This window comes from Oncorhynchus kisutch, linkage group LG17 (genome assembly GCF_002021735.2).
Source record: "Oncorhynchus kisutch isolate 150728-3 linkage group LG17, Okis_V2, whole genome shotgun sequence".
In the NCBI taxonomy this organism is placed as follows: domain Eukaryota; kingdom Metazoa; phylum Chordata; class Actinopteri; order Salmoniformes; family Salmonidae; genus Oncorhynchus; species Oncorhynchus kisutch.
In genome coordinates, this window is record NC_034190.2 from 54,614,980 (window position 1) to 54,625,330 (window position 10,351).

Sequence of the window (10,351 nt, forward strand, 5' to 3'; positions counted from 1 at the left end):
GTTTTGGATCATTGTCTTGCTGCTTGACCCAGCGGTGCTTCAGCTTCAGCTCCAGCTCATGGACGGATGGGGTGACATTCTCCCATAGAATGATCTGATACGGAGCAGAATTCATGGTTCCTTCAATGATGGCAAGTCGTCCAGGTCCCGAGGCAGCAGAGCATCCCAAAACCATCACAATACCAGTGGTGCAAAGAATGTAGAGAGGAACACCCCCCAGCTTTCAACCTCCCAAAATGCTGAGACAGATAAATGACTTCCATCTAGATCTCTGAGGAGTTCTCTTGCCTTGAGGTAGCACACTGTACAGTACCTGATGTTCCTCCTGTATGGTGTTCATTAGAGCAAAGTACTACTTAAGTAGTTTTTGGGAGATATCTGTACTTTACTTTACTATTTATATTTTTGACAACTTTTACTTCACCACGTTCCTAAAGAATGTTCTGCTGAATGTGTTACACTGATGTATTTTCTGTAGAACTATACATGCATGTCCCTGATCACTCTATTGAGGCATAAAACACTGACTTTCAATATAAATTGTGACCCCTGTCAATACACAGCTGGACTCAACTGCTCTAGCTTTCTCCCATTGTGCTATTTATGGTATTTATCTATGGTAAAAATCAAAATCATATCAAATTTATTGGTCACATACAAGTGTTGAGCAGATGTTATTGCGGGTGTAGCGAAATGCTTGTGCTTCTAGCTCCGACAGTAATGTCTAATAAGTAATATCTAACAGTTACACAACATATACCTAAAATATATGTAAATCTAAGTAAGGAATGGATTAAGAATGTCAAAGTGGCATTGGACTAAGATACAGTGGCATAGCATAGAATACAGTATATGCATATGAAATGGGTGATGCAATATTTACACACAAATTAAAGTGACTAAGATACCGCAGAATAGTATAAGAGTACAGTTTATACATATGAGATGAGTAATGCAAGATACGGAGACATTATTAAAGTGGCTAGTGATCCATTTCTAAAAGTGGCCAGTGATTCCTAATTCATGTCTATAGGCAGCCGCCTATGATGTGCTAATGATGGCTGTCTAGCAGTCTGATGGCCTTTTTAATGTAAAATAATGTTACAGGTGAAATGAAGAACACAATCTGCTTTATCTCCTAACATATTGCACAAGTTGACTGCAGGTACAGTATTTACTTAAAAGTAGCTACAAACATGACAACTTATTGAAAAACGTACATACCCCAGTATACGGTATACCGCCCAAGACTAGCACTCACTGTATTGTATTGTGTTTTTAGTCTCAGTTTGAAAGGAATTAATAAAGAGTAAATTAAATGTGTTTTTGTTAATACAAATAGTTGTAAGAAAGGCTACATGTGCCATTACCAATCTGTAGCTGGCTGGATTGACACCAATGGGGGTGACTTTGACCACCAAACTGAACACGCCACAGCCTCAACAATCAACAGGCTCGCACACACACCGTTGAGGTGCATAAGTGGTGACTGGTGATATATTTTCTCAGTGCTGATGATTTCATTGACAGATCACCTTTGGGACAGTCACACATGGCTGGTTGGGTAATGGTGTAAGATGAGCAAACTGGGATCAGAGTTGACACTTCACAGGCAGGTCCCTGGCGCTTTCTGCCATGGTGGCCTGTCATGTTGAGTTGTGATGGATGAGGGAGTCATTCCCAACATGCGAGGGAAACCCAAATGCAAGCAGGCCAGTGTCAGTGTGTGGTTTGCACATAGCGGAGATAAATAGCTCTTATTATGCATTGGAAATCCTCTAATTTACTTGACATTTCGCAGTCGGCAGCTTCCTAATTCCTTGTTCTATTTCAACGTTTTATTCGTCAAGCCTTTTACTCATCTCGCCAGTAAGTCATGGGTGGTCGATACATACGATGCAATATGTACAAATATTTCTGTACTATCTAAACGAATTTGTTCTTGATTTTAATTCCAACCAGACCCAGTTTCAAATACATTATTTATATAATACAAATATTATATTTAAAGTGTGCCAAAGCTTTTAACACAAAACTTTTTTTCTTTAGGAGAGGTTAAATATCCCAATATTTAGAATGTATTTGGAATAAAGAAGCTGGTCACACCTCTGACTCACTCAGACTCCCAGAGGAGCATCCTCAGCTCTTTCTCCCTCAGATGTCCTCAACACACCAGAGAGAGAACATACCATAACCTTAAATATAACCCCATACAGTTTATACCAAGAATCACCATTAAACATATCCTCCGATCATAATTGCATTCTGCAGCCATATGATTGGGGTAAGGCCTGTAGCCTTATTTATCATCCTTATTCATGCTCAGATATTAATTATAAGAAGGTTATTGGAGGTTGATTAAAATATAAACTTAAGAAGTATTAAGACTACATTGGAAAGCCATAATATCAGCAAAATAATATTCATACAGTACAGTAATAAACTAATATAAAACCTCAACGTTCTTCTCGATATGTTTGGTTATTTTCAATTCCATTACAAATAGTTTCCTGTTATCCAAGTAGAAGTAGTTACACATATCAAACAATCTTTTTGTTATGATTACATTTTGTAATCCTCACATTACGGGACGGGATGCCAGTTTTGATAAAACTAAGACCCCCTTTTTTTTGTCAATCATGACAAGTACCCCACAGTAATAACTGACCAATAAGGATCTAGAAAGATCTCGCTGCTGGCTTCCTGTACCTCAAACACCATCTCCCAGGAGCTTTTGTTTCATTTAACATCACGCTACTTAAGGTCACTTATAGTGTTAAAAACAAATATGCATTGTGGGGGTGGGACCTTTATATGGGGGAAAGAGATACCTTGGGGAGGGCAATGATCGCAGGATCCTTCCTGTCTGATGCGTTTTCATTTCCCATTTGTAATTACGCTGAGACCACAGCACACACTATGATGCAAACAGTGTGTAATATAAAGTAATATTGTGTTTCCAACAGATTATACCCTCCAGGGATAGAGAGGGAGAGGGAGAGGGAGAGAACCATATTAATGAACTGGCAAAGTCATCAGGGTATTCTGACTCCTCACCTTTTTTTATTTTTATTTGGACGTACATTATTTTGTGTGTTTCTGTTGTCCTTCGTTAGCAAGAGTTAGTGTGTCCATGCCAAGAAGAAAACACTGACACAGCAATGCATGCAGAATGGGGCAAATGCAATATCAAAAGGTTTAACAAATGACAGTGTTTTTCAATTTTACAATAAGGCGACTTTGTAAACTCTAACCTCTGTACTGTATCTTACACACCTTCAGATCAATAATGTAAGCTATGGCACATATTCAAGTAATTGGTGTCAGCTGAACGGTCAAGTATACACGCAGTGGTAGATAATGTGACAATTTTTTAAGAAAGAAATTTGAAGCGTTCCAAACTCAGAAAGCGGATATACAGTGCCTTCAGAAAGTCCTCGACTTATTCCACTTGTTACAGTCTGAATTCAAAATTGATTAAATAGATTTTTTTACTTACCCATCTACACACAATACCCAATAATGACAAAGTGAAAATAGAAAATGTATTAAAAATGAATACAGAAATAACTAATTTACATAAGTATTCACGCCCAAGAGTCAAAACGTTGTAGAAGCAGCTTTGGCAGCGATGAAAGCTTTGAGTCTTTCTGGGTAAGCCTCTAAGCACTTTCCACACCTGGATTGTGCAACATTTGCCCATTTATTCTTTAAAAAAAATGTTCAAGCTCTGCCAAATTCGGGTTGTTGATCAGTGCTAGACAACCATTTTCATGTCTTGCCATCAGTGGCGACCCATCATTTCTTTCTTTTGGGATTTGTATACCGAGCATTTCCACATCTCCGTCAGACCATTTAACTGGTAAACTACACAGTAATGTAACATAAAAAAAAAATTGTGATACAATACGTAATACACTTATGAGAATTTGGTTTTAGTCCAGAGAGGATAGCAAAAGTATCTAGATCTATGAGGCCGTGGAGTGATTCTAATTGTGGTTTTAAAAGAAAACATGAATCATCAGCGTACAATGACACCTTAGTTTTTAAGCCACGGAATTCTAATCCCTTAATATTATTGTTTGATCTAATTTTAACAGCTAACATTTCGATGGCAATAATAAATAGATATGCCGATAGTGGACAACCTTGTTTTACTCCTATAGATAGTTTAACACTTTCTGAGATATAGCCATTATTTAATATTTTACAGCTAGGATTACAATACATATCTTTAACGCATTTTATAAAAGATTCCCCAAAATTGAAATATCTAGGCATTTATATATAAACTCCAGTCGTACTTTATCAAAAGCCTTTTCAAAATCAGCAATGAAAACCAGGCCTGGTGTCCCCGATATTTCATAGTATTCTATTGTTTCCCGTATTTGTCTTATATTATCTCAAATGTATAGTCCATGTAAAAACCTGTCTGATTAGGATGAATAATATCTGACAATGCTTTTTAAAATTTAAAATCTATGCCCAAGCATTTTGTAATGCATCCACTTGTATGCCATCCAGCCCTGGAGTTTTCCCAGCCTTATTAAAGGCCCCAATTGCATCAAGAAGTTCCTCCTCTGTAACTTGGCCTTCACATGAGTCTTTCTGTACAGATGTTTATTTGACATTATTATTAGGAAAAAAATCCATACAATTAGTTTCCGTTAGTGGAGATGGAGGAGACTGAAACGGAAACATATTCTTAAAATATTTTACTTCCTCTTTCAAAATATCATTTGTTGAATCAAAAATAAATTTTTTGGTAGCATTTCTATATTGAAGATTGAGAAAGAATTTGGTGCATTTTCCCCCATATTCCATCCACTTTGCTTTATTTGTATAATATATTACACTGGATCCTTCTTGAATTAAGTTCCTCCATTTCTTTTAGTTTTTCCTCTAACTTATTCTGTGCCTCTATGGTACAGTTTTTATTGCTATCTAACTGTACTGTTAGTTCTTCAATTACCTTTGTTAATATGGACTCTTGATCTAAATTGCTTTTGTTTTATTGATGAGTACTGAATTGCATGGCCTCTAAAGGCACATTTAAAAGTGTCCCATATAATAAGGTGATCTGCTGTACCTATGTTATGTCGGAAAAAGTCAGTTATAAATTATTCTGTCCTAGTTATAAACAATTTATCATCTAGTAGGCTTTGAATACATTTCCAATATCCTCACCCACGTGGAAATTCTGTAAGAGTAATATGTATGCCAATTATGTGATGATCCGACCACATTCTGTCCCCTATCAACACTTTTTAAACTTTTGGTGCCAGAGAGAATGACATAAGAAAGTAGTCAAGACGACTAGCTTGATTAAGCCTCCGCCATGTATATCTCACTAGGTCAGGGTCTCCATATCCACTAATTCCAATATATCCATGACATTCATGATTTCCTTAAGTGCCTGATGGTGATAGTTTGTAGTGCGATTTCCTTTCCAGTTCATAGAGCTATTTAAGACCATATTAAAATCTCCCACCATAATAAGTGTTATTAATAGTAAAGAGTTGCTTGTAGATTTGATAAATTCTTATATATATTTTCAAAGAAAATCCGCAGTCCTTAATGATTACAAGCATACTCATAACATGAAGTAACCACCTTGACAATATGGAGAGTGGTACTCAGTAATGTGTTGTATTGAATTTGCCCCAAACATAACACTTTGTATTAAGGACAAAAAGTGAATTGCTTTGCCACCTTTTTTTGCAGTATTACTTTAGTCCCTTGTTGGAAACAGGATGAATGTTTTGGAATTTTTCACCTCTTTCAATTAGGTTAGTATTGTGGAGAAACTACAATGTTGTTGATCCATCCTCAGTTTGTTGAAATCCCTAAGTGGTTTCCATCCTCTCCAGCATTTGAGTTAGGAAGGACGCATATATCTTTGTTGTGACTGGGTGTATTGATACAGTACACCATCCAAAGTGTAATGAATAACTTTACCATGCTCAAAGGGATAGTCAATATCTGCTTTTTTATTTTTACCCATCTACCAATAGGTGCCCTTCTTTGCGAGGCATTGGAATAACTTCCTGGTCTTTGTGGTTACATATGTGTTTGTAATTCACTGTTCGACTGAGGGACCTTACAGATAATTGTATGTGTGGGGTACAGAGATGAGGTCGTCACTATTATTATGAGGTAGTGACTATTATTGCAAACAGAGTGAGTTTATGCAACTTATTGTGACTTGTTAAGCACATGTTTACTCCTGAACTTATTTAGGCTTGCCGTAACAAAGGGGTTGAAAACTTCAGCTTTAAAAAAAACGTATTTGTAAGAATTGAACAAAAACATTTCCACTTTGACATTATGGGGTATTGTGTGCAGGCCAGTGACTATTTTCCCCCAATTTAATCTATTTTAAATTCAGGCTGTAACTCCATTTTGGGGAAAAGGTCAAGGGGTGTGAATACTTTCTGAAGGCACTGTACCTTGTAAAGTACACAGATATATTTGAATACACCATCTGCTTTCAATTTCTTAGGCTGTGTTTACACATTCTGATCTTTTGCACAATTAATGGCAAAAGAGCTAATCTGATTGGTCAACAGACCGATTAGTGGAAAAACAAGAAAGTGAATTAATGATTAACTGTTGAGCTATTGATTTTTAAGTTCATTTCTGTTCAGTAACTATTGATTAACGTTCATGAAGAAACCTTACCATACCTATAACCATTGCTGTTTTCTTAATCAGTAGTTCCACTTGAGAGATGATATCAATTAAGGATACGTCCCTTTGACATACCCAAATCTAACTCCCTGAAGCAAGGGTATGCATATTCTTGTTACCATTTGAAAGGAAACACTTTGAACGTTGTGGAAATGTGAAAGGAATGTAGGAGAATATAACAGAATATATCTGGTAAAAGATAATACAAAGAAAAAAACAACCGTTCTTTTTTTTTTTTTTTTGTACCATCTTTGAAATGCAAGAGAAAGGCCATAATGTATTATTCCAGCCCAGGTGCAATTTAGATTGATTTTGTCCACTAGATGGCAGCAGTGTATGTGCAATGTTTTATACTGATCCAATGGACCATTGCATTTCTTTAAAAAATGTTGAATCAAGACTTCCCAAATGTGCCTAATATGTATATTAATAGCTTTTCATGTTCAAAACAACATCTCCACCCCGCTGATCCTCAACACTGGGGCCCCACAAGGGTGCGTTCTGAGCCCTCTCCTGTACTCCCTGTTCACCCACGACTGCGTGGCCATGCATGCCTCCAACTCAATCATCAAGTTTGCGGACGACACTACAGTGGTAGGCTTGATTACCAACAACGACGAGACGGCCTACAGGGAGGAGGTGAGGGCCCTCGGAGTGTGGTGTCAGGAAAATAACCTCACACTCAACGTCAACAAAACTAAGGAGATGATTGTGGACTTCAGGAAACAGCAGAGGGAGCACTCCCCTATCCACATCGATGGGACAAAAGTGGAGAGGGTAGTAAGTTTTAAGTTCCTCGGCATACACATCACAGACAAACTGAATTGGTCCACCCACACAGACAGCATCGTGAAGAAGGCACAGCAGCGCCTCTTCAACCTCAGGAGGCTGAAGAAATTCGGCTTGTCACCAAAAGCACTCACAAACTTCTACAGATGCACAATCGAGAGCATCCTGTCGGGCTGTATCACCGCCTGGTACGGCAACTGCTCCGCCCACAACCGTAAGTCTCTCCAGAGGGTAGTGAGGTCTGCACAACGCATCACTGTGGGCAAACTACCTGCCCTCCAGGACACCTACACCACCCGATGTCACAGGAAGGCCATTATGATCATCAAGGACAACAACCACCCACAAGAACAACAACAACCACAAGAACAGAGCCACTGCCTGTTCACCCCGCTATCATCCAGAAGGCGAGGTCAGTACAGGTGCATCAAAGCAGGGACCGAGAGACTGAAAAACAGCTTCCATCTCAAGGCCATCAGACTGTTAAACAGCCACCACTAACATTGAGTGGCTGCTGCCAACACACTGACTCAACTACAGCCACTTTAAAAATGGGAATTGATGGAAATGTATGTAAAATATATCACTAGCCACTTTAAACAATGCTACTTAATATAATGTTTACATACCCTACATTGTTCATCTCATATGTATATGTATATACTGTACTCTATATCATCTACTGCATCTTTATGTAATACATGTGTCACTAGCCACTTTAAACTATGCCACTTTGTTTACATACCCTACATTACTCATCTCATATGTATATACTGTACTCGATACCATCTACTGCATCTTGCCTATGCCGTTCTGTACCATCACTCATTCATATATCTTTATGCACAGTACATATTCTTTATCCCTTTACATGTGTGTGTATAAGGTAGTAGTTTTGGAATTGTTAGGTTAGATTACTCGTTGGTTATTACTGCATTGTCGGAACTAGAAGCACAAGCATTTCGCTACACTCACATTAACATCTGCTTAACCATGTGTATGTGACAAATACATTTGATTTGATTTGAAATTGTGCACTCTCCTCAAACAATGGCATGGTATTCTTTCACTGTAATAGCTACTGTAAATTGGACAGTGCAATTAGATTAACAAGAATGTAAGCTTTCTGCCAATATCAGATATGTCTATGTCCTGGGAAATGTTCTTGTTACTTACAACCTCATGCTAATTGCATTAGCCTATGTTAGCTCAACCGTCCCGTGGAAGGGACACCGATCCTAAAGAAGTTTTAATGGTCCTGGTAAAGTTTTTTTTTCTTCTGTCGATCAGTGACACTGACTGATCAACACACTAAAAGCTGGATTCAAAAGGTATCGCGGAAGTATTGTTGAAAATCCGTTCAAAAACGTACAGACTTATTTAAAGGTGGTCTCCAAGAAACTTCCACATGCAAATAGCCTCTGTACTGTGTGTCAAGCATTTCAGGATAGTGGTGATTTAGGATCAGTTTTGCCTTTCATATCACAGTGAGATCAGCATTCCTACTCTGAATTGCTTGATAGGCCTACATGTAATATATAGTGTTGTGAAACTATTATGTCTTTTGTGGACAATGCATGATTTAATTGAATTACATCTCTTCATATTGATATTCTCTGTCATCAGTGGTATAGATCTCGCATGTCAGTTGTAATATGTTGTCAGTGAAACTTATTGGACGGGCAGTAGGCCTATAGCATCTTGTCTTCAAACTCTCGTAGTCAATGTCTCAATGTGGTCTCAATTCAATGTTTAATCCATTTATCTCCCAGATTGTCGTCTAGTGATTTACAAAATGGCATTTCTGGTGCACAGACAATGTATGAATTCTCATCACTCCATGACAATGGATATTGGATTACATTCTCTACTGCTTATGTGGAAAATAATCACATTTAAATGTATTTCTTTTAATATCAACATATACAGAAAGTTTACATTTTCCTGGTTCTGTCATTGACTTTTGTTAAGGTGGTTGTATTCCGTGTAGTCAACAGATTGCACATACCATGCAGATGCCCTGTCCTGGCACCTTTTTACCACCCGTCTTCAACCACCTCTTGGGCTGGTACAGGTGTGTTTGGGGTTGGCATCGAAGCATGTCAATATTTCCCTTTGCCCAAGAGTTTCAAATTGGCTTCAACCTCGGTAGACTGAGGGAGCTAGTTCAACTTAGTGTGACCATGGTCAGCTATGCTAATCTTGTAGTAAATGTGATATACGGTTGCAGAACCAATGGCATCATCTAATTACACCTGAATACCTATGCATATTCTAGTCTAAAGCAAGATAACAAATGATCTTTTAAAGGAGCAATCCACTTCCCAGGAATCAAAGTGTATCTTTGACTGCTGGTCTTATCTCATGTGTTTATACGTGCGTGGCGTGAGCATATGTTGTATGTGTATGTGCGCACCTTTGTGTGTGAAGTGGTAAAGTCTGTGACGAACACAGACAGTCAAAAGTTTGGACACTCCTACTCATTCCAGGGTTTTCCTTAATTTTGACTATTTTCTACATTGTAGAATAATAGTGATGGCATCAAAACTATGAAATAACAGATATGGAATCATGTAGTAACCAAAAAAGTGTTAAACAAATCAAATATATTTTATATTTGAGATTCTTCAAAGTAGCCACCATTTGCCTTGATGACAGCTTTGTACACTCTTGGCATTCTCTCAACCAGCTTCATGAGGTAGTCACCTGGAATGCATTTCAGTTAACAGTTGTGCCTTGTTAAAAGTTAATTTGTGGTGTTTCTTTCCTTGTTAATGTGCCAATCAGTTGTGTTGTGACAAGGTAGGGGTGGTATTGAGAAGATAGCCCTATTTGGTAAAAGTCCATATTATGGCAAGAACAGCTCAAATAA